We start from the raw sequence: 25,636 nt of genomic DNA, 5'->3' as shown, positions 1-25,636 counted from the left end.
TAGAAGTAGGTGTCGTGCTCAAGATACTTGCCAAAAAATAATAAAAGTAGCCAATCTCTGATAAGTCTAACACTAGACAACACAGTACAAACATTCACTAGAAAGACGACATTTGAAAAAATGTGTGAATAGCTAGAAGACACCTCACGGGCGCACCACCAATGGGGCTCCTGGTTGGTACTCACCAGGGTAGCCCTGTTCTCATCATCGGTGTCAACTAGCTTAACGCAAACGTGTCCGACTCCCAAAAGTAAAAAGACAGGGAATGGTGCAGTGTACACAAACGTATATGTGACAAGGACTAACAACGTTCAACATATAACACAACAAATACTGTGCAAACAAGAATAAGAACCTTTTTATTTGTATCCTCTTGTCTGCCAACAGTGAACATATATACATAAAAAGGAGAGAAGCGAATACTACCTATCGATTCGCTTTCAGCTCGCTGCCGACATGTTTCATGGAAATGAAACATGTCGGCAGCGAGCTGAAAGCGAAATAAAAAGGTTCTTATTCTTGTTTGCACAGTATTTGTTGTGTTGACACCGATGATGAGAACAGGGCTACCCTGGTGAGTACCAACCAGGAGCCCCATTGGTGGTGCGCCCGTGAGGTGTCTTCTAGCTATTCACACATTTTTTCAAATGTCGTCTTTCTAGTGAATGTTTGTACTGTGTTGTCTAGTGTTAGACTTATCAGAGATTGGCTACTTTTATTATTTTTTGGCAAGTATCTTGAGCACGACACCTACTTCTACATTCAGGAGTGTGATTGGAATGATCTTTTGACAAATCCATGTATGCCCAAAGATTTATAAAAATTATTGCCTTTTGGACTAGGTTTTTGTGATTTTCACTTGATTTGTAAGCCTTGAACTGCCCTGGGCCCAGTGTTTATTGCTAACACTTCGTCACAGAGTGGGGCGAGGTCAGTAACTCTCACTGACCCCATCCCACTCTAAGGTGAGGTAGGGACTCACTGGCTGACCTGTATGCGTATGTGTGAATACATGGGTGTGAGTGAGCGTGTATGTGTGCTTGTGCGGCACACCCTCCCCCTTCCTGCTCAATGTACCGTACGCCACTGGCAAAAACATAAAGCTGGGGTTAATTTTACACCAATAATTGTGGAAAAAAGTATGAAACAAAGCTTGCACTTGACCATTAAATTTCCAGTCATGTCATGATAACTGGTTGTGGTAAAGGCATTACTGAACTGTGGGAGATCAGCAAAACATATGTCATTCTTAAATGACTCCATTAGTAGGGCAATGCTCTATTCTAGCAAACGGCAATGTAACACATCTCCCTTTACAATAAGCATTTGCAATGCAATAGGTCTCGCCTTAGGAAAGTTGGAGCTATTGGTATGGTAAATGACAAATTTTTTATTTATGTGTTTTTTTTTAACTAACGTAATTAATAGCTTTGTCATTTACAATGCCAATAGTTGAGCTAATCCCATCGGCCCCCAGATGCTCCACATGCTCAGGGCCCTCTCATAGTGCTGGCTGTTTCACAGTCCCTGCCGGCCATGACTACTTTATTAGGGGGCAGTGACCTACTGTCAGAGTTGCCTTTTTATGTGTCCGCGGGCCCTCGCAGTGCAGGGGCTGTGTGAAGTTCATCGGGCTGCCCTTGGCTTCGGGACAGCCCGGCTGTATCGGAAGAGTGTTTTCTTCTTTGACTGAGGTGGCAGTCTCTCAGCTGGACCCGTGGTGCGGTGCTGCGTTCGACCGCTAGATGGCGCTGCCGGAGCTTGTGCCGTGTACTGCAGCAGCTCCCCCCTTTGACGGTAGGCCACCCGGGCTGGAGCCGCTGGCCGGATCCACGAATGGGCCACTTTTGAAACTCACGGAGTTTGCCACGGCTCTCTCTGTGTGCTGCTGGAGCCTGGGGCCGTCCGGTGGTGGCATTCGGCGCTGGGTCTAGGCGCTTGCTGCCAGGCCGGAACCTATGGCCGCGCGCCTACCTCTGGACCACTTTGAGGAAGGTAGCAGGGGCCCAGCAGGGATGGTGCACGTGGGCTGATTAGCTCGCTGGGGGTGACGGAGGTGCTTTACGTGTGGGCCACGCAGCATGTGTACCTTTTCGTCCGGCTCACAGGGGGGCAGGCTTCGCATCAGGCAGCAGCAGCCTTTATTTCTCCCCTCACTGTCTGTACGTTCCCCAGACTGACTTGAATGCGACAATAGGGGTTCGCAGTATTGCTAGGTGGCACGGAGTTTGCTGGGCCTACGATCACCGTCAGCTCCGCTGCCCGTGTGTTGAGTTTCGCAGGAGCGGGCGAGAGAAGGGCTGAAGGCTTGGCAGGCACGGCGCCTCGCTCACTGTCCGTTGCAGGGTGGGTGTCCCGACAGCATGGGATTGCGGCAGAGGTTGAGGGGCGGTCTCCTCTGCAGGACACTACAGTGTTAATGCTGCACGTTATCGCTCTGCACTGAGAAGGTTTTCTACAACTGGTAGCGCACATATTTCAAAGTGTTTTCATACACAAAAAAGAAAAAAAACCACTTTGCGTTGTTGTAGCTGCTGCTTGCTACATGTTGGAATGTGTGTTCCAGCGGAGTTTCTTCAAGTTCCCGCTTCCCGCCGGGCCGCCGCGCTGCCTGCGACGACCCGGAAGCAGTTGGGCAGCCGGCCAATCGCCGCGCGGCCCCAACCGGAAGTCCCGCCCCCATCGCGGCGCGAGAGAAAAGCCACTGTCCGAGGAGCCCCGAGGGCTCCTGATCGAGTCCCGGTCCCGAGATGGGGGACCGGGTGAAGAGCGGCCGGGCGCATGGGGAAGGCGGGGCTCTCATGTGGTGAGAGAGCCCCGCAAAGCGCTACCGCCGCCCGAGAGCCAGAACCGCCGCCGAGCACCGCCAGAACAGGTGAGTGTGTTGAGGGAGAGATGGGGTGAGTGGGGGTGGGGTGAGTGGGGGTGGGGTGTGCGCATGTGTCTGTTGTAGTGTGTCTGTGCGTGCGTGTGTGCGTGCGTGTGTCTGTCTGTGCGTGTGTCTGTTTAAGGGGGGGGTGCGTGTGTGTGTGTATGCAGTGTGTGTATGTGCGCGTGCGTGAGCCTTTCTTTAAGTGGGGTGCGTGTGTGTGTATGCAGTGTGTATGTGCGCATGCGTGCGGGAGCCTTTCTGTGCATGGGAATATCAGGCACGGCGACGCGACGTGCGCGCTCACGAGCTACAATCTCCAGGAGGACAAGCTCGTCACAGTCTGCAGTCCACATTCCCCGGAAAGTGGCAACATTAGTTGTCTCCCTAGACAACAAAGCTTCGCTTTGCTTTCGTCTAGGCGAGACCTAAAAACAGCAGAATGTAGTCCTGAAAGAGCTTCCCTCAAAAACTTCCTAAAGGAGTAAGCATTTATTTGTTGCCCGATGCCTCTAAGGGCATTATGAAAACATCCAATAACTCCACCACAGAGTTGACAATAGCAATGGCATTGACAATTGGAGGGAAGTAGTGGTGACAGAAGTAATGGGGATCATACGTGAAACCCTGAGGGTCACTTTAGAAATGACAAATTGCTGAGGTAATCAGCAATTTGATTCCCAATTCTTCCCAGTAGTTCACGGTTGGACCAGACATCCTTGGCATGGTTTTCCCACAACTTTTTGTCTTCGGTCATCCTGTTTTTGCCGGCTTTAGGACCCTGTGTACTAGTGAATGTGGTCTCTAGTTTAAACATAGTAAAAATAGCTTACACCCAATTGGCACATTTAGTTTACTGGTAAGTACTTAGTAAAGTTGTACTGTGTGTGCCCAGGGCTGATAATTTAAAAGCTACTAGTGGATCTGCAAACACAAGGAGATAATGGACGGAGCGCTGAAACTTTTCAGACACTCACCCTCAGTCACAGATCTGGGTTGAATCCATCATTCTTCTTTAGCTCACTTTGCCACCCCAGTTCAGACAAAGTTATATGCAAATCAGTCAAAACCATGTGCCTGATGGGAACAGTCCAGCCTGAACTGCCAAGCCATGTGTTCCCTGGACGGGAAACAAGCATCCTAACAGCCCTCATCAGCCAGGCTAGCTTGAATCCGCTGGCAAAATGAGCAAGGGATCTACATCTGAGCATACCCTGCCAACTTAGGGCGAACAAAGCAAACGCAGGGAGATAATGGACAGAGCACTGAAACATTTTCAGACACTCATCCCCAATCACACATCTGGGTTGAATTCACCATCATTCTTTAGCTCACTAGTGGATCTGAAGCACCCATTGCTCCACCCACTAGAGTAGCCCTTTAAACAGGTCTCAGGCATATCATTGCAGCCTGTGAGTGAAGTTCAAGCTGCCTTTTAGTCCTGGCAAAATAAACCTTTTGCCAGGCTTAAACGTTACTTTTCAATACAAAAAAGTCACCCCTAGGGTAGGCACTAAATAGTCCAGAGAGCAGGATGCAGTGTATTTAGAGAGTTGTACATGCACTTTTAGGTTTTACATGACCTTGAAAAACTATTACATTAATTTTTATCTACTGCAAGGCCTACCTCGGTCATGGGATAACAGTGGGTGATCTTATTATATTTAATAAGTGATACTCTGCTGCCCTGCTCCCTGAGTAGAAAGGACTGGACCCAGAACCACCAGAGTGACTACAAGGGCTAGTTGGCTGGCCTCTTGATCAGAGCCTCAGGGAGAGAAAAGGCGTCAACCACCTGGGCCCTGTCTGCTGCTAGTCCTACTCCCCTTCCCCAAGTGGTGAAAAGTGCAACCCAGTCCTCGACCCCTGGAAGTGGGCCTGAAGGTGCATTGCCAGCCCAGCTGTTATCCTGTGAGCCGAACAGACGCAGCGCGAAGGATCCCAATTCAGGACCTCACATCTCAGCCTACAGCTTTCTCAGATGCGCCACGACGCAACCTCGATGCAGGCCTTCTATTAAAAGACCCTTTTCAACAGCATCCTCGAAGACAACACAGTACTCCGCATTGTAGCCAAGCAGGGTCTTTAGAACTGTCGCTGCGCGACTCATCCTCGATGCGGGATCTCGAAAAGCTTCGCAAACCATAATGTAAGGTAATGTTTTTCAGCAGGCCTAACATGGTCCATGTATCCGGCCTATGCTCCATCACTGTTGGCCTAAACTTGTGACTTTGTCTCGGTCCGGCGTGACCAGATAACCACAATAGGCACTTTAGGCACTAATTTTACATAAATCTTTAAAATTACATATCTCTGGTTCTACTTAATGGATTTTTGCAGTTTTATCTTAATTTATTAAAGTTTACTCTACGTTTTCTATATTGGTGTGGTAGTTTTCTTAGTGTTGGGTTTTCACTTTATTACTGTTTGAAGTGCTGCATAAGTATTTCATGCATTGTGTTTAAGTTAAAGCCTTCTGCATTTGTGCCTAGCTCCCAGAGGGTTAAGCACAGGATAATTTGGGGATTACCTGTGTTTAATACCAACAGGAATTGTGGTTGTTGCTTGAGTAGGGTTTCACTCCTTCCTCAACCAATAACCTTATTTCCTACATGCACCCTCAGACTTTCACAGTTTTCAGCATGAAGAGTCCCCGAGTGAGCATTCAGGCGTAATAAGGAGCTTATAGGATTCAGCAAAAAGTATCAGTAAAGGATTATACAGTACTTTTAGGGTTCAGGGAACGGTAATAAATGGTGTTTTTAGTTCAAGGAAGGGTAGCATTGCGAGTTAGTAAGGGAGGTTTAGGGTTCACGAAAGGGTAGCATTAATGGGATTCTAGGGTTCAGGGAAGGTTATTGCACAGGGGTAATAAGGGGCTTTAGAGTTCACGGAAGGGTAGCATTTAGCACTAGCACAACATTTTCAGGGTTTAGGAAAAGGTAACATTAAAGGATAAAAAGCTTTTAGGGTTCAGGAATTTACAGAGTTAAGGAGTAGCAACTTTCAAGTGCATGGAAGGGTAGTGTTAAATACAGTGATTTAAAAAAAGTTTTATATAGAGTTTGGGGAGAGTTAGCGTTAAAGGGAGCAAGGAGTTTGTAGGGTTCAGGAGAGAGTAAAATTAAGAGGTGGATATGTTTTTTTAGCGCTCATGGAAGGGTAGCGTTCAAGGGTAGTAAGGTTTTTTATAAGGGTTAAGAATGGGTATCGTTAAGGTGGTTGAAGGGAATTTTCTAGGTTCAAGAAAGTGCTGCTTTATATGATCATTAGGCTTTTTATAGTGCAGGGATGTGTAGCGTTAAGTGGAAGCTAAAACTGAAGGGTTCAGGGATAGGTACAGTTAAGCGGTTTGTAGGGCTCAGGGAAGAGAAGCATCAAGAGATAGTAGGGGGTTTTTAGGGTTCAATGAAGAGTAGTGTTAAGTCGTAGCATGGGTCATTAGGGTTCAGGGATAGGGAGTGTAAGTGTAGTATGTATTTGGAAAGTACAGGCTAGTGTAGCAATAAGGGTTAGTAAGGGTTTTTAGGTTTCAGGGATGGATATGTCTAAGCAATGGTAAGAGGGTTTTAGGGTGAAGGGAAGGGGATTTTGGGGGAAGCATTAATTGGTAGTAAAGGGTTATATGATTCAGGGAAGGGTAGTGTTAAGGGGTAGTAGAGTTTTCTAGGGATTATGAAAGTATAGCTGTAAGGTGTAGTTAGGGCTTTTTAGGGATCATTAAAGGATAACATTAATGGCTAGTAAGGATGTTTAAGGTTCAGGGATGGGTATCATTCTGGGGTAGTAAAGGGTTTGTAGGGTTCAGAGAAGCATAGCCTAAGCAGAATGTGGATTCAGGGAATGCTATCACTAAGGGATTGTAAGGGACCTTTAGGTTTCAAAGATCGGTAGGGTAAAAAGTAAGGGTATTTCACAGTTCAGGGCAGGATCGTGTTAATGGGTAGTAAGGGGGTTTTAGGATTCAGGGAAAGGTGATTTACAATAACACTATATTAAAATCAGTAAATTAATAGAATATATAATGATATTAAATCTAAGCAATGAAACTATAATAATAATACTGTAATTTTTCAAAATAAAAGAATACATTACAATTAATATTTACATTGACTTTTGGGAGGCAAAATAAAATTGTTTCTCCTGCCCATTGTAAAACTTGGAATTAGAAAGAAAATCACCATTCTCTCAAGGAGTGCCATATTAAGGTATCTCTGAAGTTAATGATCAAAATGGGAGGGGAGGGGAGGGGAGGGGAGGTGACCGGGGCTGCAATACAGCAAACCGTTCCTCCTCACTACTCACCTCCCATCTGTGCTGCTGCTAGAGAAGAGGAAACACTATAATAATCTTGGAGACATACATCATTGAAGTGGCATGTGTCTGGCCTAAAGGTCAAGCTCAGTTGTAACACAACACCTAAACTTTATGATGAACTCTGGCAGCTTGATAAACAAATGATCATAGCTCTTGTGGGGCAAGCAATATTTTTGTGGAAGCACACAACTTCTGCCAAATCAAAACATACTCCTGTCCACCAAAATGTGGACAGAGCCAACCCCCTCCCTACCGTACCCAGTCACCTCTTCTCTAGGCTGATCATATAAGGTAAGAAGACGTGCTGTCAAGCCAGACCTAAAAATGCAACCAGTTGGGCCAAATAAAAGGTACATTATTGGACTGAAACAGGGAAACTGGGCTAAACAGGAAATTCATTTCTCAGCAAAAATATTTTACCCTGAAGGAGTAAATGGCATAATCCACAAGCAATGCAAACAGTCAATGGCAAAGCCAATACATCTAGCTTTGGCAAGATGGTTCAATGATTAGTTTTATAAGCTCATGCCACAAAAATAAAACATAGAATAAATACACACAGCTGTCTAAATGGCGTTGCTATATGTCTGAAATAAAAAGCATACATTTTAAAAGAAATAAACCGCGGCATATACATTTTGTAGGAAATTTAGATATTAGTTGGGGGGCGGGGGGGGGGTGACTACCACTCCAAAAAATTAATAGCAATCCATGTCAGCGTGAACCCACAAAGTCACTCAATACAATTGTGCTCAATCTGCTCAAAGCTAAGGCACAGTGTTGGGGTGGCTTAACACAAGGCAATTTATGCAGTTCTAAAACAGTAATAACGCCGAAATATCAAACCACATTAGAAAAAGAGTTAGAATTAAAACAGAATTTAGTAAACAGAATTACAACATGACAACAATCCAAGAAAGGGAACTGGAGGTATGAACTTTAAAGTTTTAAGAAGCAATGGCACCAACAAGCACAAAACACAAATGATAGTCAATGGTCACAGTAGATCGTGAACTTGCACAATTTGAGGCAGACTGCGATGGAGTGCAAGTCGAATACAACAACCAGGTTCATCCTGGTCAAACATTTTACTTTCTTCATTAATCCTTCTAGTCCAAATTCAGCACAGGCGTACACTTCTAAAGCCCCTCCGGGGAGGTGCTTAGAAAGTCACAGGGTGCCAGGCACAGGAAAACAACAGGGTCCAGTGTAGGTCTAGTTCGCACTGGTCAGCTGAGAATTGCCCAACACAGGAGGTAAACCTTATGCCCCTTGGAGTCCACTTCTTTGCCATAGGTACGAGAGGACAGCTGGTCCAGTCCTCTTCTGTTCTTCCTCAGGTCCAGCTGTATTGTGCAAAGGGGGCCTGGAGGTGTCATATTTGTGCCTGTCACTAGTTAATGGGTGGGTATGACTCGTCCGAGTTCCTGGGCCAACCCTACCCACTTTAGGCGTTTTCAAGACGGAGAACGTCTTTGACCATGCTAAATTTGGGCAGAGGGGTGGAGGGGTTTGGGGGGAAGAGAAAGAGAGAGCGTGAGAGAGAGCATGAGAGAGATACAGAGAGAGAAAAGTGAGGTGGGGGGAGAAATGTACAATGGCTATCCTAGTGTCCTTCGCATCTAATAATAAAATCCAGTTTGCGGCTGCCACTGTACCAATAATGAACTCAGAGACAGAAGTCTTGCAGGACAAAAACAGAGCCATTTGGCAATCAAATGGTAAATACACAAGCATTTTCTTGGCATTCTGTTCCCTTCCTTTCAAGTTAACCCCAAGTGTTATATCTAAAATCCAGAGACAGAAGTCTGCTAGGACAAAAGCATAGTCCTTCAGAAGCCAGACAGTGGATACACTAGAAGTGGGTTGGCAAACAGTTCTTTACGTTTAAAGTGCTACATGTGGCTTAGTAGAGCTCCCAAGCAGAATATGACACTGTACTATTAAAAGGAAGCACACAGCCCCACCCTGCATATTCTGCGGAGTTCAGAGGAGTCATCTTTGAATACTCACAGCAGAGTTTGATAGATGAGTCAGAGGCACTCTGCCATTTGCACCAGGTAGGCATTTAACACCATTCACATCTATTAGAAGGCAAATCACTGGCTGGGAGCTGGCAGAAAATTATGCTAATTAGCCTTCTAACAGTAGAGGAAGGGAAAGGGTAACTTTCTAAAAGTTACTTTTCCCTCATATTTAATAAAAATCTAACTCAACCATTGAATCTTTTTTTAATAACTATTAAAAATTGTTGTTGACATATTTTCTAGCTAGTCCCATTCCCAAAATACAGTACTAGGATTTTAATCCGTATTCTGGTTTTCTACATAGGACAGCTAGGTGTGCTGCAGTGAAAACCAGCTTTTGGGTAAAAGTTACTGTAAATCCATGCTAAAAGTACATTTCTACATGTCCTACTTTTGAATACCATGTACCCCCTCTCTTGAGCACTTCAAGGCACATATAAGGGGCACCGATTAATATTTAAAATAGAGGGTTTGACCTTTCAAAGGGGTTTATTTTGACTGGTCGGTTTTCAGGTTTTATACTGCTATACTCAGGCTACAATGGTAGACCTGAAGCCATGTTTGCACAGCCACTGTTGGTAGGTGAAGCAGTCGACTGGTGGCATTTAACGTCTTGGCCCTAGGTACATTTTGCCCCATATACTAGTGACTTCTAGATAAATTAAATTTACTAATAAGAGTATGACAATTCAAACTTGTTAAAAGTGGTAAAGTGCACAGAGTTCTAAAGCCAAAATCTGGGGTGACCACGCAGAAAAGGCGGATTTCCTACAATTGTTTTATAGAGTACTACCTGTAGGTTCGGAGGCAAGGGTATTTTGGACAGAGATAGAAACATTTTTTGTTTAAATGCACATCACATGTAAATTTTGTTCTTATGGGAGCAAAGAAAAAGGTACAACTGGCTTTACACTTCTATAACAGGAAGTCAAAGCTATGTATAGAACGACAAGTTATAGAGCATGAAAAGCAAAAAAACAAAACCAAAAAAACACTGGCAAAATAAAGTATTAGCCAACTAGCCCTGGCAATGTAGAGCACTTCTTTTTACAAGGTTGTGCACATGATCTGGTAAAATTCTGTGTGAACTTGGTGTTCAATGTGTGATTCCAGAGCTCCCTAAGCCCTGAGTGGTACAGTTATTTAGGCAGTGTGGGAAAAATAGCCCCAGGTGTATGGGAACAAAAAATCCCCAAGTTGTTGACAGGCTGGAATGAGGGTAGCAAGTAAGCAAAAAGAGCAAATCAATATTGATTCTGTCGGGAGATAAGTAAACAAGCCTGCAACACAAAGGTATTGCTGGACAAATGCAGTAAAAGTGGAGGGGTATGGATGAACAGCGATTTGCAGACATTTCACAATGGGACACACATCAACACACTCTTGATGCTGGTGTTTGCCCCACAGTTATTGCAGTTGTGATTTTTTTTTTTTATGGGTTTCAATTCCCACAGGCATTTTGCCACCTCTAGCTCCAGCACTGTTTAATTAGGCGCTGTAGTGTACAAATCAAAATGCCAGACAGCAAAAAAAACAAACAAGCATTGACATAGCCAATAGGTCTCCCGTTTGGGACCTTATAAGTATTTAGCCAGGCAACAGTTGATGTTGTTTCATCAAGGATATTGTGCTGGATATCTAGACACTTATAAGGTTCCAAAGGCCAGTCCTATTGGCTATGCCAATGCTTGTTGTTGCACAAGTTACTACTTGTGTAATAATATATCTGACATTAGTTAGTGATAGATTCCTTACTTTAGAATATCTCCCCAAGCGTCAGACTGTATCCGGAAAGTTTTGCTTCACAGTACCCCTGCGTGTCAGTAGGTGGCGTCATGTGGCTCCGCGTCCATCGCTGGCATCATATTCGTCGAGATGACGTCACGGAAACTACATAGGCGCCACCCATGCGCGCTGACTTCAGTTCTGTACACGACTTTCCGCGCCGAAACGCAGAGCTATGCAAGAAACTGACCATTGGTGCATATAAGGAGGGCCCTAAAAGGGGATGGCCTTAACCCTAGTAATCAGTTTGCAGAACGGGGAGGATGGGTGTGGCGGTAAGGAACCTATCACTAACTAATGTCTCTTACATATCATTACACAAGTAGTAACTTGTGCATCTGAAAGAGAAACGTTAGTGATAGATTCCTTACCTTAGAAAAGATACCCCAGCAATACCAACCCCAGTGGTGGGTCTGCGAACAAGATTATAACAAGAAGTCACGGAGCACAGAACGGCCAAAGAAGCTGTCCCTCGGGATTGGAAAGGCAGTAGTGCTTGGTAAACGTGTGCAGCGAGGCCCACGTAGCTGCCAGACAAATGTTCTGCAAGGGAATGCCGGGTCCCAAGGCAGTAGTGGCTGCAGTTGCCCTGGTGGAATGGGCACGCAGTCCTATAGGAGGCTCCTTCTTGGCCAAGGAGTAACATGTTTGATGCCCAGAATGACCCACCTGGAGATGGTCCTTTTGTGCACAGCCCAACCTTTTCTTTGGCGTCCACGTAGCCAACAAAAAGCTGATCCACCCGGAACTGTTGCGTACGCTGCAGATAGAATGCTAGTGCACGTTTAGGGTCCAGACAGTGGAGCCTCTCCTCTTCCCTGGATGAGGAGGCGGAAAGAAGGTGGGCAAAGTGATGGTCTGCCCGATGTGAAAGGCCGTGATAACCTTTGGCAAGAAAGGAGGACGGGTCCTCAAAACCCCCTTGTGCGGATGAACAGAAAGGAAAGGAGGTTTGGAAGAGCCTGAAGCTCACTCACTCTTCTGGCAGAGGTGACAGCTTCCAGGAAAGCCGTTTTCAAGGTGAGAAGACGCAAAGGACAGTTATGAAGGGGCTCAAAAGGAGCACACATCAGAAAAGTCAAAACAAGATTCAAGTCCCACTGAGGCATTATGAAGGGCACAGGTGGGAACGATGCGAAATGCCTTTAAGGAAACGGTTAACAACCTGGGACTTAAAAAGAGAAGGCTAATCTGGAAGCCATAGAAAGGCGGAGATGGCCGAAAGATAACCTTTGATAGTGCCCAGAGCAGAGCACTGCTGGGCCAAAGAGAGAAGGAACAGAAGAACTTCAGAAAGGGGATCCACAGCCTTTGCTGTGCACCATGCCACAAATCTGTTCCACCTGCAGGCTTATACCGTTTTGGTGGAGGGACGCCTGGCTGCCGGGACATCACAGACTTCGGGAGGAAGATCGAAAGGTGTCAACTGTCACCGCTCAATCTCCATGTAAGGAGGCGGAGGCTGGACAGGTTCGGGTGGAGGACCGCCTCCTGCTGCTGAGACAGAAGATTCTACCGAAGAGGCAGACGGATCGGGGATCGACGCTCATACTGAGTAGCTCGGGATACCATACTCTTAGAGCCCAGTCCGGAGCCAAAAGAATGACTTGGGCCGGGTCGCGCCTGATCTTCTACAGCACTGTAGGCAGAAGTGGTATAGGCGGAAAGGCGTACAATAGGCCGCAGCTCCACTTGCGACGAAAAGAGTCTCCGAGCGAATGCCGCCTTTGAAATTCCAAAGCGTAGAACTGATGACATTGCGCGTTCTCGTCGGTGGCGAATAGATCTAACCCAGGCTCTCCCCACCGCAGAAACAGATATTGCGCCACGTCAGAGTTCAGACGCCATTCGTGATCCACCATGCACCGGTGGCTGAGTTTGTCCGCCCTGGCGTTCAGCGAACCTGCCAGGTGTTGAACCACCAAGGTAATGCCTTGATGATCCAGCAATGTCCAGAGGCGCGGAGCTTCCTGATATAGGATCCACGACCCCACCCCACCCTGTTTGTTGGAATACCACATGGCGGTAGTGTTGTCCGTAAACATCTGCACTACACTTCTCCGGACAGAGGAAAGGAATGCCTTCAGTGCAAGCCGGATCACCCGCAGCTCCAGAAGGTTGATATGGAGCCGGGACTCCGCCGGAGACAAGAGGCCTCTGATCTCCGCCTCTCCCATGTGGCCTCTCCATCCCAGGAGGGACGCATTCATCACCACTGTGTGCTTCGGTTGGGGAAGGGAGAGGGATCTGCCACTAACCTAATCGCGATTCGTGAGCCACCACTGCAACTGCCGCACAGTGCCCTCCAAGATCTGGATGTGATCAAACAGGTTGCTCCGATGCTGTGCCCACTGAAACTTCAGGTCCCACTGCAGAGCCCGCATATGCCATCTGGCATGCGTCACCAGCAGGATGCAGGAGGCCATCAGGCCCAGAAGCCGAGGGTCATCCTGACTGAAACCGGGATAGAGGCTGAAAGAGCAGAATCATAGCCTGAATATCCCAGACTCGCTGCTCCGGAGGATAAACCCGAAACAACGTTGAATCCAGAACCGCTCCGATGAATGGGAGCTTCTGAGAGGCCCTCAGGTGCGACTTCGGCATATTGATCGAGAACCCCAGCATATGCAGGAGGTCGGCCGTAGTCTGGAGGTGGGTGACGACTGCCTGGGGCGAGCCTGCCTTCAACAGCCAGTAGTCAAGGTAGGGTAAGACCTACACCCCTGACCTGCTCAGATGAGCTGCGACCACCGCCATCACCTTCGCGAACACCCGAGGGCGCTGGTAAGGCCAAAGGGGAGCATGGCAAACTGGAAATGCTCCTGGCCCACCATGAACCGTAGGCAACACCGGACGGGGTGTGAAAATAAGCATCCTGCAAGTCCAACGCTACCATTCAGTCTCCAGGGTCCAGGGCAGCCAGGAGTCAGAGTCAACCTCTTGAACTTCTTCCGAAGGAAGCGATTGACGTCCCGGAGGTCCAAGATGGGGCGCAGGCCCCCCTTGTCCTTCTTGGGGACCAGGAAGTAGTGGGAATAACAACCACTCCCTACTTCCTGACCAGGAACTCACTTGATGGCCCCCTTTGCCAGGAGTGCTGTGACTTCCTGACGGAGAAGAGCCAAATGATCCCCCGGCATACGGTGTTACTAAGGTGGCATGGCTGGAGGGGAGGACAGAAAGGTGAGCAAGTAAACCTGGAAGATTATCTGCAGTACCCATGTGTCCGATGTAATTTCTCGATAGTGGTGGAGATGGTGACGGACCCTACCACCCACCGGCGTGGGGTGCTCCCTCAAGCTCGGATTAGGAAGGCTTAGAGGCGGAAGCAGCGGGGGTAGGGTGGACTGACCAGCATGCTGGTTACCAGACCCACCCCTGCGGAATCCACGGCCGTCGCTGCGCTGGTTCTGCACAGGCTTTGTGGAGGAGCGTGCTTGGGTGCCTTTGCCCTGGCCACAAAAGGAACAAAACCCAGAAGTGGCAGGGTTCTTTGTGGAAAGACCCAAAGACTTGGCCGTGGCCAGAGTGTCTTTAAAGCGCTCCAGGGCATTGTCAGCCTTGTCACCAAAGAGGCGGGAGCCATCTAAGGACATGTCCATGAGCGAGCCCTGGACATCGGGCGAGAGTCGTGGAAATTGCCCTGGCCAACGAATCAGCGGTGTCCAAACCACACCTGATGGCAAACTTCGCCACATCGTTGCCTTCCGCAATCGCTTGGGAAAGGACAGCCTGGACCTCCTCAGAACACAGAGGCAAGACCGCGGCTACAGAATCCCCCACTGCGTGGGAGTAACGGCCCGCCAAGCAGGCAGTGTTAACCGACCGCAACCCCAAGCTGGCTGAGGAGAACAACCTCTTGCCAAATTGGTCCAGCCTCTTAAGAGTCTTTATCTGGCAGAGCCGTGGGAAAGGCACTCTGCGACGTCGAGGCCAAAATGACCAGGCTCTCAGGTGTTGGGTGAGTGGTCAAGAAGGCAGGATCACAAGGCGCCGGGCGATGACGCCTAGCAACGTTTTTATCCATCGGTGCCCCCGAGGACGGCCGCAGCCAAGTGCCCAAGACGACTTCGGTGAAAGTCTCATTGAAAGGGAGCTACGGCTACGACAACGTAGACGCCATCTGGAGCACCTCCGTAAGGAGATTGGTCTTAATGGCCACCGTAGGGAGGTCGAGATGGAGAGCCTCCGCAGCCCGAAACAGCACCACAGTGTAGGAAGCGCCCTCCTACATAGTAGGCGGAGAGGAGGCAAACCCCGGGTCAAAAGACACATCAAGCTCACCCGCATCTTGAAGGTCGTCTACCCAATCCTGCTCTGAGTCACACTGCTGTGCAAGGGGGTCCTAGGAGCCGTCCCAGTCCTCATCCGGCTCCGGAGTAGAGGGAGCCGGCTGTGGCGGAGAGTGGGCAAGCAGCATCAGAAACGACGCCAAAAACGGCGCCGGCCCGGGCCGAGCCGGAGCCGTATCCCAATGTGGATCCCAGGTTGGAACGAAATGATCTGAGAACCGGGGCAGGGGTGGGGGTGGGATAAACGGCACCCAGTATGGCGCATGTAGGGGAGCCGGGGACGGATGCAAGGGCGGCGCTGGATCCTGTGGCGCCGGAGGCGGTGCCGCCGGGCCGATAGGATCTGGAAACGGGACTGCGGGCCCGCCCGCGGGAGCTCGAGGCCTAAAACGGCGGTCCATGGTTCTTTTTATGGTGTCGCTTACCGGAATATGAAGGCGAAGTCTTAGAGCTCGAGGAGTGACGACTCCGGACCTGCGAGCGGTCACGCACACGGCCCCTAGACCCGGAGGGGTGGTGAGAGGAGTATCGGACCTCAAGCAACTTCCGGCACCACTCCATGAAGGCCTTCGGGGCCATGGCTCAACAGTCTGGACAGTCCCTGGAGTCATGGTCGGTTTCAAGGCAGTAGAGTCCCACATCGTTGGGGTATGCCATTGAGATGTTACAGCAGCACGACCCACAAGACTTAAAGCCGGGAATCCCTACGTGCACCAGGAGACAAGAGAAGGAGACAAAAGTCTCAAAAGTAGTCAAAAGAAAGAACTGACATCAGCGCCCATGGGTGACGCCTAAGTATTCTCCTTGACGTAATCTTGGCGCATATGACGCGAGCGACGGATGCGGAGCCGCACGACGCCACCTACTGGCGCGCAGGGGTACTGCTAACAAAACTTTCCGGATCAAGTCGGACGCCTGGGGAGATATTCTAAGGTATGGAATCTACCACTAACTTGTCTCTTTCAGATGTAGTTTTTAAAACAGAAATAAAAGGCCTTGTCATTTACAATGCCAATAGTTTAAACTCGTTAGCAAGTGCCTCATCGGCCAATTCATGACTCTTGGATTGGGCCAGATAAAACTAAGATCCCCTGCCGACAACCGAGACCGGGTGCATACTCTGGAAACCGCATGAGGTGCGGTCTGTCCCCTGCATAAAGAAGTGAGGTCAGATTCTGCCTGGGTGACCGCCCCGCTGAGAGCTGCTTAGGAGGTTTTGGTCGCGCACCAATTACGCAGCGATGTATAATCACGAGGATCTGATATTTTCATATAAGCTCCATGGTACAACTATGCTGGATGCCTTTGAGGGTGGTTTGTCAGCTTTTAACTGCAAATAAAGTCCCCTTCCCGAAGCAGAATCAATGCCAACAGCTACACTCCTAAGCAATGCGGTCGTCATTAAAATTAGCAAAGGTTGTCTTTTTAGAAAATAGCGAGAAAATAAGGTAGCTCAGTGGACTAAACCCCTACTTGGAGAGATGAAGGTAACTGATTAAAAACTCAGACTCAGTCTTTCATCCTTGGCAAGTTGATAACGGGCTTCCAATAATCAGAACACGTGTCATTCAGTGACAGTTGCATATGCGGTGCCAGGCTCATATGTTAAGGGACACGCAGGAGAGGACCCAAGTGTCTGTTTTCTCCACAGGGGCCGCTGGGCAGTGGGCCATACCGGAAATCGAAGGGGTAACTGATGTCTTTGTAGCGCCGCTGGTGTGCAATGCCAACAAGCATTTACACATTTTTAAAATCATAAATACATGGCATTGTCATTTACAATGCTAATAGCTTAATCGTTAAATAAATGGCATTGTCATTTACAATGCCAATAGCTTAATCGCTCGCAAAAGCATGACCTATTGCATTTACACCCACACAGAGCCACCCACACAAAGCCACCCACACACACATACAGAGCCACACACACAGAGCCACCCACAGAGTCATTCACATAGAGCCACCTACACAGAGCCACCCTCACACAGACAGAGCTACCCACACATAGAGCCACCTACAAAAAAGCTATCCACACAGAGCCACACACACACACAGAGCCACACACACACAGAGCCACACACACACACAGAGCCACACACACACACACACACACAGAGCCACACACACACACACACACACAGAGCCACACACACACACACAGAGCCACACACACACACAGAGCCACACACACACACACAGAGCCACACACACACACACACACAGAGCCACACACACACACAGAGCCACACACACACACAGAGCCACCATTCCCCAGTACTTGGTGGCTCCCCATCCCCCACCGAAATCCCTCTGACTTCTTGCCAATAGGCCCAAATCTTAGTGTGTTCATTGTGGCAGCTTTTGGACTTCTAGATCAGTAGTTGGATAACTATGCAATGACCAATCCCTTCCTTAGGCCACTTCAGGAACCAACATCCAGAGAAATAGGTCTACTTCTGGAGAGTGGCTCTGGTGGTATGATGACCAGATTTGGATATCACCTGTGACGTTTTGTGTTCAGTTCTGGGGGCCACCTCTGGCATTTTGCATCCAGTTTGAGGGCTACTCTGAAGTACTGCTTTCAGTTCTATGGGCTAATCCTAAAATATTATCTCAAGGTTCTGGGGGCCTTTTTGGCGTATCACCACAACTTCTGGAGTCCACATTTTAAGTGCTTTGTTTAGTTGTTAGTTTGGTTATTGATTGGTGAATTTAGGTGAGGTTGTGAGGATGTGTTAATTGGTGGATGCACAGGGAAATAGGTGGATGGAGGAGTATGGATGGATGAGTGGGTAGCTAAATATGTAAGAATCAACCGTAATTAAGGACATGGTCAACAAGTGCATTGATGAGTGAGTGCATTGCTGTGCTAGTGGACAGACAGATGTGTATGTGAATCAACGATTGAATTTGTGAGTGTGTGAGTGAATGAGTGAGTAAAAGAATGAATGAGTGATATATTGTAGGGCAAGATGGTGAGCATGTGGATAGCAGATTCAGTAGCATGTGAAGGGATGTGATGTGCCTGGCCAAAGTGTTGTGTTTATTGATGGTGAAATTTTATATGTGTCTGTTTGTGAAGATGGGTAAATGAGTGACTGAGTGGGTGGGTAAATGGATGGCAAAATAGATGAGTCAGTTATTTGAAGGGTAAATTTGTGTATGTGTGAATAGGGGATTTATCGGATGGATGAAGTACTACTGCTGACTGAAGAGTTGTGTGTTTGTTGATTGATGATGCTTGAGTTTACGAGCATGTCTGAATGTGTAGATTGGTAAATGATTGGGTGCATAAGTTAGTGGGTAGGTGAATTCAAGGATGACTGAATGAATTTATGAGTGAGAGCTGGCCAGTAAATGGAATGATTGATGGGTGAGTGTGTGGATGGATGGATAAATTACTAAACAGAGGGGCGAGTGAAGAAGTATTGATGGGTGAATGAATGGGTGAGTTATTGGGTGGGTGTGGATGTGGTGGACAGATGTTTAGGTATATGAGTGAGTGAGTCGGTAGATGAGTGAACCGATGGATAAGGCAGTGAGTGGATTAATGGGTGAGTAAATGAATAAATGGATGAATGATAGGGTGAGCAGGCGGGTAAATCGGTTAGTGGGTAGATGCATTTGTGCATCGGACTGTTTCCAGTTTGTGTATTAAGCTCACAACACCAAATGTTGCCACAGTAGCTGACAGATGTGCGCTTCCATGAAAAGCAGTTTATCAGGAACAGTGAACACCCCAAAACACAGCAACCTGAGTATACATCTATTTTGTGAGGTCCCACATGCTTAGTGGCTTTAATGTGAAAAGACATAATTCATGCTAGATCAGAACTCTATGTCCGGCCCTTGCCAATGCAGTGCATCGCATTCTAGCTATTGTGAAAGATGGAGGCGGTTCGACGTCTGTGTACAACTGCATTTGCAAGAGAAAGTCTCACATCAAAGGCCGTTACTGCATCTGCACCAGCTGCTTTCAAGGCACACATGGAACTGTAGGTTTTGAGCCAGCACAACATGTTTCCATGTGTAGTGGGCCTGTGATAGGCCAGGGCCCCCACCTCTCCTAATTCTTGTCCACAAAACCACAGTAGAGGCCCATGTCTTCCACAACCTTCATCATGTGTGAGCATCAAAGACAGCCCTCCTTAACGCGTACAGGTGGAGCTTCAGGTAAGAGTCAGAATGGCCCTCTCATCTCCAGGACTATCCTTCTGACCTCCCTTTCTCAGAAACATCTAAGATCCCTGGATCCCCCCCGAGTCCTTAGAAGAGATGCATTTTTAGTGATTTTTTCGAAGTGAACTAAGACTTGTTCTAAGAACCATTGAGAATGGATGACATAGGAAATGTAATCGGAAATGTAATCAATAATTGTTCTGGATCCATCAGTCTTGTATTCCCTCACTACAAGAATTGATGCAAATTTAAAAAAAAAGAAATCTATAAAAAGACCTGCAATGGGAGAGCTTCTGTTCCAACAGGAGCAACATGTTTCGTGCAATTCTTATGGGAATGTGCACCGCGTAGCTGAAATGGTGAACTATATTGTAACTTCCTTCCCAGGGCTCACTCCTGTGATGCCAGTGCAATAGCAACAATAATTCACGACTATTCCAAAACTATTCTTCCCTTATCCTATTAAATCCAACCAACAGACTCACATGTCCACCGTTGGAGTTAATAACTTAGATTTCCCTAAACCAATCCACCACTTTGGGTTCTGGAGTAGCGTGCTACTCGCCAAAAAGCGCTTCAACCCTTCGTCAGGGGTAGTAAGCGCTATGTAAATCGAATTATAATTACAACCGGGTACCACAGAATAACAGTCATCCACTCCAATTTTTGGCATCAGCTTTTGGTTCATTTCTCCACACCACATATTTTTGATATTTCACAAGAAAGGTTCTTGCTTCTATTTGGTAAATGGCGAATGTGCTGAGTCAAAAGTGTGAACAAGGACTCTGAAAGTTTTGCTTCCAGTAAAAATATCGAGTATTTCCCTTCAAAATACTAGTCATCGGGTTGTGGGTGCTCCCTGCGGGGGCAGAGAGGACAGTCCTCTTTCTGTTTTGTAACAAAGCCGATACTGCAGACATTTATCGACATTTCGGAAAGGTAATGTGACATTTCACACAGGCCGAGTAAACAGTTGAATGAAACTAACACCCTTTCCTTCTAAAAATACAGCGCTCTGGTCTTCTTTCACAGATCCATTGCGTTTCTTCCGAACCAGCGCTGAACATGACTTTAATGAAATCTTTGCCACACGCTTTCGAATCTTCCTCAGTGTGTTAGTCTTTGTTATCGGTTTCCATCTCTAATCTCCAAGAAATCTAATAATGGAAACACTCAGAACTTGTGCTGAGCACAAGAAATGACCAACTATCCAGAAGGGGTAACTGCACAAACGCTGTGCAAACATTAGCCCCATCCTTTTCAGACTGGGGGGCATGTTTTTTGCTGAGTGATGGATGACGTCACATATAGAAAGAACGCAAAAAACACGCCCCCGAATCCGAAAAAAACAGGGCTTAAAGGGAGTGACGCCCTTCTCCTCCAATGGCTGGCTAGCATTTACGAGGCTAGCCAATGGAGAAGAGGGGCGGGTTCAAGCCCCCTTACTAAGAAACATAAAATCTCGGAGCTCCGCCCACTGCTTACGCAGTGTGACGCAGTCCTCGACCTAAAAAGCCCTTAGTACTCTGAACTAAGTGGAAAGTTATGGTAAGTGCTCTGCACCCCACTAATGACGCCCCGTAGTGTCCCCCCGGCCCTGGAGGGTTATGCAAAATACCTGGTTTCCACGAACAATGACACCAGGCTGGATGGAGTCATTGGGTCGCACTAGAGCAAGGGGTTGTGCTGTTTCAAGCACTTTAGGAATAGCCTGGGTAATCAGGAGAAAGAGGTCCCAGCAGAACCGCCCTTGGGCAGCCTGCCGTGACCCTGGGCAGAAATCTTTTTCTGGCTGCGTCCCCCCTCTGCAGAATTTGATAGCCCTAATAAAGAGATCGGAGCCATGCAAGCAAGTAACTGCCTCAGTACGCTTCTCCATTCGTATTCTCACCCGGGTTCACACTCCTGGAAAAAAGTGGCAAAGCACCGAATCCACGCAGGGCCTTGTGGAAACGTTCTGAACCCAGGGCAAACTGCACGCACAGGCACTGCAGACCTGTGAGCAGCCTCGCGTTTTCAACCTGTCATTAGCTTGGCAGGGTAAAGCCTACAGGCACGTACACACTCCAAAGTACTGTTTTCATATAGTGCCGCACAAAGCTCTTCTGGCGTGTCTAAGTGCTGGGAAACAGGCATTATTATTATTACCGAATGAAATGGTACTGAGTTGTTTCTTCTCTGGAATACCAGGTCACTGTGAGGAAACAGGGCGTGCTATCAACTCGATGATATGCACACCTAAGATTCCCAGAAATGACAATGTTGTTTTGAAAGTGTGCGTGAACCGGGCGCAGCATGTGCACAAGGAGCCGGAGGCAGTGTGCTGACACAGAGTGTGCACAAATCATGCCATTCCGTTTTTGGCAGCCAGCTATTTTCTCCAGTGCCTTGGTGAACAATCAGATAAGGGAGGCGAATAGGTAAAGTAACATCCAGCAACATTCTAGACAGGGCGCCCAGAAGCCTAAAGTGCTGCGGTGCTGTACACGTGGTAGAATGGCAATCCATAACGCAGCGTGGTGGAACAATGGCATTTAAAAAAGCCCTGTACCATTATAAAAAGGCGATAAATGTGCTGAATTTAGTGGTGTGCATTTTACCTCACTGCTCCACTGTGTAAGCAAAGAACGAATGTTACACAAAACACTAAAAAATGACCACAACTAAACAACTCAAAGAAAGATGAAACAGACCACCACCACCAACACTCATTCCACCAGGCCTGAATATCCCACATCAGCTGCAATTCGTCATTAGTGCGGCTCTGCAGCACAGTCTATTCCCACCTTCAGAGCTGGTTACCGACCACCGGCACTCAACCCACCATGCTATCTTAATGTCCACACAGATAGGAAGCGGACTGAGGGCCGATCGGAGTTCTGCCCTGGGTTGCCCGGCTCCACCCCACACAGCACAGACAATGCCCTGGCTAGTGTGCGTGGCGGAAGTTGCTCTGGAAAGCCCAGCTGGCTGCAGTATACACAGGACTACGCCTGGCACCGCGCCCGCTCACAACAAAAGCAAACACATGCACGGTTCTGCCCTTCCAGGCAGCAGATGGGGGCCGGTAACACTGAGGCGAAAAACAGAAACCAAATACCATAATGAAAAGTATATATAACTGAAGAGGTCAGGAAAATGTATGTACAGATATAGGGGAAATGGAAGAGTGGGGCAAACGAGGATCGAAAGAGCATGGTAAATGGTTCATGGAAGGGCAGCAAAGATGTATCTACTAGCTAAAGTAACATGATCAAGGGGTATGTGGGAGGAACGGACTATGCGAAAACAATGCGCGAGAACATCGGATAATCGATAAAATACAGTATAGTGTATGGAGCCTACAAAAAACAAGACCATGTGTGGTGTGCATGCACCGAAAGGAATGTTAAGTATGCAGCTGACACCCGCCGCGCTGCTGCTCGCTCCCGAGAACTCTAGGCCATTGGAGTCAACATTTAGAGAGAAGGCGGGATCATGTCCTGCCTTCGGCCAGTTGTGGGCTTTCAATTTTTTAAAGCCACACGCAAAGGCCAATGGAATGTGTGGGAGAAGGTCGACCCACACGGAGAAGGCTCTTGGAAGTCTGAAGTGATTCCAAGAGCCCTCTCCTGGAGCAGTGCTTGCGCGCTGCGCTAGACGAGACCTAAAAAGCACCACAAAGTCTGCATACCAAATGCAGCTTGTGGCACTAGGACTCCGGACTTTCCACTTCTCCTGGACACTGCCAAGGCAGAGTATCCTACGGTGAGAATGGTACCACCCAGCTGGGCACCTCTGGGTGTGACCTGCCAGATTTGCGGCATTAATGGCAGAAGGAGTTTTCTCTGGCAACTGCAAATGGACAAGGAGGCCTGATGCAGGAACATAGACAACAGATGGGAGTGAGCTCTGTGCTCGGGGCCAGTACCTGTGGTTCTACAAAGGTAAGGGTGGGATTTGGGGGTAGGGGAGGGAGGATTATCGGGGGGGGGGGATCCGGATGTCTTGAGAGATGCCACTGAGACTTATCAGAACACCATTTTTTAGATAATTATGGGATCTGCAAATGGCTGTGAGAAGAAGCGCAACAGAGTGCAGCTCTGATGTGTTTTTAAGCTGGGGCTTAAGGTGTAGACCTGAAAATAGTCATCATAATATCGGACCCTCCATCGTAACAGTGCAAGACTCAGGTGCTGCAATGAAGTCATTGCAGCACCTACAATCAAATATGACAATTTTGACAAGGTTGACAGGCAGATCAAGAGATAGTGCACAGCAACAACACAAGCAGGATATAGACTAATAAACCTAGGCAACCTGATAATAAAAATGTGCAGCAAAGTCAGCTTGCTGCACAAGCGATATAACCACACTTTCTCCACTTTTTAGACCAGCTGGGAGGGAAAATCCACCCTAAAGTAACTGCATCTTGATAGGGCATATGGACTTAAAGTGGGGCCTTCAAGCTATGGTCCACCAATCCCTCCAGCCCCAGCAGGAGGAATCAGAGAGTGGGTGAAAAACAATGGCTGTAGACCTTTGCTGAGGCAGAGCAGCCGCCAAGGCATAACTGTGCCTGAAGACATAAATAAAGCTCTGAATACTTTCATTATCGGAACAAGACCGGACACAGAGTCATGGTGAGCAAGAACTATGGGCAGGCATCCTAAAAGTAGGGAAACCAGATGGCAGCAGCAAGAAACGAACAGAGGGAACAGACCCCATGTATTGCTTGCACTAACAGACCAGTCAATTTATGTAGAAATACATAAATTGGTCACTATATTGGCCGCAATCCCCTTCACCAGAGATGCCATGGAAGCTAAAACTGACACAGTGGTCATAGATCTGTCCCTATTTAGAGACAATTAAAGAAAGATAGCTGAAAGACTAAAATGACCAGCTGACCTTAATAAAGAAGAAACTAGACAATGAAACTGTACAGAAACAAATGCAGAACCTCACGGACAGGGCCCGCTATTTTGAATACAGGGCAGACTATTATAAGGGCGGTTCCACAGGAACAATATCAAGATAGTTGGTATCTCAGAAAAGACTGATGGTACCTGCATGGTCTCACCCTTATGATAGTATTAAGCAAACAGTGGCACCGAAAGCTTGACAACATTGTTCACCATGGAACAAGCCCCCTTCCCCCAAGCCCAGAGACCAGTGGTGGTGAGCCTACTACACTTCCAGAACCAGGATTACATTTTGCAGCAGGCAAGACTAAAAGGCCACATCACTGTGAACAATAGTACATTTGTGATATTTTCAGGTTCCACAGCTGCAATGCAACAGCAGATCACTTCATTCACAGAGGCACAGTGGAAACTGACGGAAATGGGCTGAAATAAGCCTTACTCTTTCCACTAAAACTTAAAATAATGATGGTTGGAGGTACCAGATTCCTCACGGCCCTTCAGGTAGTAAAGCATGGAGCTCAACAACAAATATTCTGTCTTTTTAGGTAGCTGCTGACTCCCCTCCACTTGACAGGTGCTGTTTTCCCACAGCTCAGCAGCAGGCCATTGTAGTAATGTGGACTTATTCATTGTGTTATGGATGTGAAGGGGGCTGCAGCTCTTCAGACAAGGGAGGTTAAATGTTTATTGGTTATAAGGTCTTCAATGGGGAAGTTTTTGGCAAGAAATGTGTTGGCATATACTGAAGTCACTGGAAAGAAACCCCTGTAGGAAATACATGAGGGGCATAATGTAGGGAGAATAGTCCTGCACACTACACATATCCATCATATCAAAGATAGCTAAGACCCCGGGGGCTGTAATGATACTCACATAGAATTTTCGGGGGCTCAACAGTATGACACAAATTATAATGTAAAGTCTTTAACTTTGAGGATTGGGGCACAAACAGCATTTATGCAAGAAACCTGCCTAAAGATGGCACTGCAGAAATGCTGGAGGTGCCCACTCTAGTACACACTACTCACTTTAAACTAGAGGAGAAATCTTATATGTGAGGCCTGGGCCACCCGTCCAAATGATAGGAAAATTCAAAGGTAAAGAGGGGAGAAACTTAATTGTGAGAAGCAGGTTGAATGGTAAGGATATTTTTGCTCAGAATGTTCACCAACCCTCCTTTCTACTGGAAATGTTTAAACACATGGTCAGCTTAACTCATTATCCAACAACAGAGGGTGTCCATTTTTAAAGTGTTCTAGA

The 25,636-nt window shown here is 47.5% G+C and overlaps 1 protein-coding gene across 1 annotated transcript in view; it reads right to left on the bottom strand.

Moving 5' to 3' along the window:
- The window catches only part of TBCEL (tubulin folding cofactor E like), a 233,275-nt gene that overhangs the window by 84,932 nt on the left and 122,707 nt on the right, over positions 1 to 25,636 (bottom strand). The window lies entirely within an intron of this gene.

Source organism: Lissotriton vulgaris, chromosome 2_1, assembly GCF_964263255.1.
Source record: "Lissotriton vulgaris chromosome 2_1, aLisVul1.2, whole genome shotgun sequence".
Taxonomy (NCBI): domain Eukaryota; kingdom Metazoa; phylum Chordata; class Amphibia; order Caudata; family Salamandridae; genus Lissotriton; species Lissotriton vulgaris.
The sequence above is the reverse complement of the archived record's forward strand: the minus strand, read 5'-3'. Positions and strand labels throughout refer to the sequence as shown.